At 34.3% G+C, this 5,918-nt stretch overlaps 1 long non-coding RNA gene across 1 annotated transcript; it reads left to right on the top strand.

Moving 5' to 3' along the window:
* The first annotated feature begins 2,483 nt into the window (after positions 1-2,483).
* Positions 2,484-3,022, top strand: LOC141389762 (uncharacterized). The gene is made up of 3 exons (XR_012409160.1): positions 2,484-2,569; positions 2,664-2,706; positions 2,965-3,022. It is a non-coding gene; the product is annotated as an uncharacterized lncRNA (long non-coding RNA).
* Positions 3,023-5,918: the final 2,896 nt, after the last annotated feature.

The following is a 5,918-nucleotide window of genomic DNA, read 5'->3' on the forward strand; positions in this document are numbered from 1 at the left end:
TGGCAAGGCAAGCTACGCAATACCAAAATCTTATCGCCCGATAAGTTTAACTTCATTCTTACTCAAGACAATGCAACGGACGGTCGACACCATGATAAAGAGTTGAATCCCTAACGATATGCTCAAATTCAAACAACACGCATACGTTAAAGGCGGATCAGTGGTAACCACGTTGCACGAGGTAGTACACCATATAGAGAGAACCTTTGAAATGGAGATGTATACACATTGACATCGAAGGCGTTTTTAACGTCAGCACCGAAACGCTGATCCACTCTTTAGACGAGTTTCAGGTAGACAGGACCTTAAGGAACTGGATCAACCATATGCTAAGGAACAGATGGATAAGCTGCGGGCTATATGACGTCAAAATAAGAGACAAAGTCGGACAAGGAACGCCACTATCACCTCTTTTGTGGGTTACTACCATAAACAGTCTCTTAAGGACCTTAACCGAAGAAGGATTTGACCCAGTCTGCTACGCAGACGACGTTATAATACTTCTAAGGGGAAAAAATCCGAATATACTTTGCAGAAGAGCAGAAACGGCATTCAAAATTGCATACAACTGGGCCAGACCGAGAGGTCTGAACGTTAACCCGGAAAAACGGAAATATGTCTATTTAGGAGGAAAACGAAAGTGGGTAACCTCGAGGAACCAGTTTTCCTAAATAGGACAATAAATATTTCCCGCACAGTTAAATACCTAGGAGTAATTCTGGATAGGAAACTAAATTGGAAAGACCATATTCAAGAAGCGGCCGACAAGGCACAAAGATGTTGGTCAACATGTAGAAGGGCAATAGGCTTAAAATGGGGTTTCAATCCTAGGATGACACACTGGCTATACAGGGACGTAATTAGACCAATCTTAACATACGCGTCTGTTGTATGGTGGACTGCTATGGACAACAAAGCAACTTAGTTTCAGTTTGAAGATGGGCAATATCGGTATCTCCCCCAATATTTAAGAAATGTCACAAAATGGTATGCACGATATATCTTCAACGAGGCAACCAATTTGGTTTAACTTCTAAAATTGCCCATATCGGTCCTCTCCTTAGGGTAGTTCCCCCACAAAAGTTCAACATTTATTTCTAAGTGCAGTTTAGAGTCTGTTCGAAGATCCTTGGAAAATGTATACCGATGCTGCTCGTTGTGGTACCGTTTACAGCGAGATTATGTTTTCCATGCATCCTGGCATACTGGTCCAAAAGTAATACAATGACCCTCTGATATGACTAGTGGGCGCTATATCAATCGAAAAGATATTCATCAGTCACACTTATTCTTAAGCTCGAGTCGTCATAAAATTGGGGAAGGGTTCTTTGTTTCAATACAAAGAACTAAGATAACTGATGAGTGCAAGTGGAGTTGGACGAAATTAGTCTTCTCTGTCATCCCCTAAAGTAATCAATTTTAACTACATCCCACTTTATACTTGTTGTTTTTAAATTTGAAAACAACCAATATGAGAGAGGATTTTTGTCAAAGAGAGTAAACAACAGGGCTCTCGCAGCTGCGGAATGCTGGTTTATAATATAGAGCTGTGTGCATGGTGTAATGCGTAAAACACGTGTGTCACATGCTTTGTTGTTGTTAACCAACGTAGCAAGCAAAGAGGAAAGGAGAAAAATGGTGTTAATTATGTTGGTCTTTTTTCATCAGTGATCTAGAGAACATCGCTGAGTAACGACGGTAAAGTGAGTGAATAAATCAGTGTTTTGTCTTTTCTTAAAGAAATTGTGCTTTTTAGAAAAATAAATGTCCAATACATTTTATAATTGAATCAAAAAGGTGAATGGAAATATTTTATTGGACAAGCAAGAAATCGCATTTAACAAAAACAAAAACATTGTTCCACAACATCCCATACGGGACAAGGGAGACTTCTCTCATATCAATGAGTGCACCCCGATTCATATTTAGCTCAATGATATGGGACCTACTGTTTATCGCCGAGTCCGAACGGCGTGTCTTAAGACACCGCTTGTAGAGAAGTTTTTGAAGACTGAAATACTCAGGAAATGTCGCCAACATTATTGAGGGGTATTATGCCATCGTTGAAAAATGTTTGATGTTGCCTGGCCGGGGAATCGAACCACCGACCTTCTGCGTGCAAGGCAGGCGTGCATAACATTACACCACGGTGCTATCGCATTTAATATTGGTAATTACATCAATACATTTTTCACATACGTAGATACGAGTACATACATATGTATATTTGAAATATGAATGTACCTATTTATTACACTATATATAATCATTTGATTCCAGGTGCCGATTTCCCGCTGATGATTTCAACTTTGAAGAAAATGTGTTTTATTTTACAGCTAAGAAGAAGCGTTCAACGATGTTTCTATATAATTTTCTTCTTTTAAAAAGTGCGACTTTTTATAATTTATTTCATTCAGTTTTTCTTTCATTAAAGAGTGTTATGTATTTCCTTGGAATTTTGTATGTACCTATGAGGGTTTTCACACGATAAGGTTTGCCTGCTCAAAAATGCGTTGTCCGTTTTGGTTCTCATTCGTTAATTGTGTCAGTGTTGAAACAAAATGTGGAAGTAAGTGAACGAAAATGTACATAAAGTACCATACATACAACACTAGCATGTAAGATATTATCTACCTGTTTCATCATATTTTTTACAAATAAAGGTGTTCTTCAAAACATGACTTCTATGTACCTGTAATAACAAAGGTATTTCCCTATTTCATAAAAATCTTTCTTGAAAAATTTACGCTGGTAACGCAGGTATCATCTTACCTTCAGGTGGTAAGAATTATTACATTATTTTTTACATGGCATGCGCGCATGAGGCCACAATTTTAACAACGCATACATTTTACCCAATTTTATGGGATTCACAAGAATTACTTTTTTAATTTTCAAATACAATACACACATAAACCTTTTTGGTACAATTATGTAAAACCGTACTTCTTTTTGTTCAAAAAGTACGCTTGTATACAATGACTTCATAAACGCAACACTAGATGTGAAAATTACGAATGAGAGTCAAAACGGAAACCACGTTTTTGAGCAGTCAAACCTTATCGTGTGAAAACGTTCTATGTGTCTTTGTTGCTTTGCTATTTTTCTATGCCCTTCAATAAAAAAACACCACAATTTATAAATGTGTTTACATGTTAGAAATTGCCAGTGAGCGCTTACTGAGAGCAATTGAGCATATACATTTCAATATGTTTTACATTGACATTTACGCTACCTTGCTCTCAGAAAGCGCCCACTGGTGCATGTGTTTGTTTTTTTGTGGCTTTTGGGTTTGTATTTGTTTGCATCCAAACATGTAATTTGTTTGCAGGACCCAAACATATGTTATGTTTGGGACTGCTTGCAAACAAATATATGTTTGCTGCAAAATATGTTTGGGACATATGTTACAGAGGCAATTTTTTTCTGTGTATACATTAATTAAAAAAAATAGGGACTAAAGAGAATTTGTAAATTGTAACCGAAAACTTTAATTCCTCTTTGTTATCTCCACAACTTTTCAGCTCATGCACTGTTGTATTATGTTTTTTGTTAAAATAAAGTATTACCTTTACAAATCCTTACAATGCTGAACATTTCGTTTATATTAGTTTATTAAAAATCATGTACTTGTGTTTAGTTTTATTTAAAGGAGAGTGGAAGAGAGGGATAATTTTTTTATCTTGTTTCTTTAATAAATTATCTCATTCCATCCTTCCCTATAAATATATGAGAATATAAATATAATTCCAATTATTTTATTTTTTTTTGTAATGTGTGAATGTATATCTGCTTTTCTTAAATTGCTTAACTTATGTGGTATACTTAATATTATTTTAAAATGCATTTTATTATTTTTTTGATTTCTTTCTTTTAATTTTGTTTTTCGAATAAAATATTTGTTTAATTTAAAAATTATTATGTTGTCGTTTTTTTGTTTCTTATTTTTTGAAATGTTTGATATGTCTAAGAGCTATTATCATTCGTTTTCAAATAGTATTGTTGTAATTTATCTGAAGAGTACCAGATGTAATAACATTAAATAAGTTTTGCAGTTTGCTTTACAGGTTTTTTCTTAAATATTTTTGTTTTCTTGGAGTTCATAAACTTACGTATAATGAGTTGTTGTAGTTTTAAAGTAAAGAACATTTTTTTCATTCATATACGAATTTTAGTTTAAAGGTTTTTTGTTTTTGTGGTTTTTACATTTATTTTGGTTTTTTTTACACACTTATGACACAATCACAACGCAGAGTATCGAGATAAGGTATGTTATGATTTTTTTATTATATATATTTAGGTATGTATATAATATTTTCTAAATATATATTTTTGTATTTATATTATGTGTATATTTAATATTTTTTGTTTTTATTAAAAACTAGAGCTTATATTATTTTTGGAAAATAATTCTAATTATTTTTTAGGGAAAAAAAGGGGGATTGTCTTTACGAAAAAGAAAAATAATATTACATTTCAAAATAACTTTTTTTAATATAGTTTTAAACCTATTATTTTTTATTTTTAAATAGAAACAACCGTCGTATTGGATTGTGTTAGAACACATGAAAATATAGTTTTTTGCTTTCTCACTCTCTTTGGAATATATAGGGCCTCAGAGGCCCTACATTTCCATATTCCATTCCTAAAGAAATAAATAGCTCAATTAAGTAATAAATAGTATAGGCACAATAACGTTTTTTTAATAGGATGGCATACACAGGCACAGTGGGATAAACATATAAGAAATTGAAAACAAAAGACTTAAGACACAAAATTTGTCTCGATTTAAATTACTCGATTACAACCACACAATTTTTCTAAGATAATTCCAAGATTCTGGAAAAGGGCTCAAGAAGCCCCACGACCACGATCAATATTTTTTTTTTTTAATAGAATACGTCATTCAAGAAGTACCCGTTAGAAATATAACCCGCATCAGCTAAGGTACGCACTCGTCTTAACCTTTCGGAAGAACACTGAAGCTGCATGCCAAGAATCTGTAAACGCAACAAATTGCAAGGACCTATTCCGCTTAACTCGCAAACTTGCTCGACGACGGAACTCCTTGTTCCAGTAATGTGGAAGCGTAATGGCAAGAATAGCCTACTCTCTCCAACCTGCCGCAGAAACTATGCTGGGGTACCAAAACGACCGCCTAGAAATTCTAGGTACGATCAGAAGTATCGAAAGGCTACAGAAGATAGGAAGGTACAAAGCAACAGCACAGTCAGTAGTAACACAAAGTGCATTTTTGAAAGAAACCAATAAGGAAAGAATAAAAGTCTGGCGGGGCCAACAATATAATACCCTACACCACTGTGAATATGTAAAATATATTTAGATGTAATTTGCCAAACTTATTTCTTGACAGATTTCCGTAACACATTTGGTTAGATATATCAAGTTTATTACTAGAGAAAATTTCATCACACATTTAGCGTGTTTGGTATATCAAATACCTAAAATCGTCCGAAAATATATATGGTAGCTAAATCCAAATCTGAACCGATTTCGATATAACGTGGCACATTTATTTCTAGACAGAATTCAGTGACACATTTCGAATTGTATCGAAATTGGACACACATATTGCGTTTGGTGCATATAAATACCTTAAATCTGCCGGAAATATATATGGGAGCTATATCTAATTTAGATTTAGATAATCTAAATCTGTAACGATTTTCCCCAAAAGCAATAGCGTTCTTTCTATTGCAAAATCGGACAATAAATGCGTCTTGTACGTTGCGAACGGACGGACTGGCACGCATAAATCGACTCAGAAAGTGATTCTATGTACATTCCCAAAAGGAACTATGCGTCTATTTCGGTTCCTTTGGTATGTTACATACAAATGCACAAAGACATACCCCTTACCGCAGTGTGGTGTAGGGTATAAACAAGATCGAACAAGT

Source organism: Musca autumnalis, unplaced genomic scaffold (assembly GCF_047663935.1).
Source record: "Musca autumnalis isolate F117 unplaced genomic scaffold, ASM4766393v1 scaffold_1, whole genome shotgun sequence".
NCBI classification, from domain to species: domain Eukaryota; kingdom Metazoa; phylum Arthropoda; class Insecta; order Diptera; family Muscidae; genus Musca; species Musca autumnalis.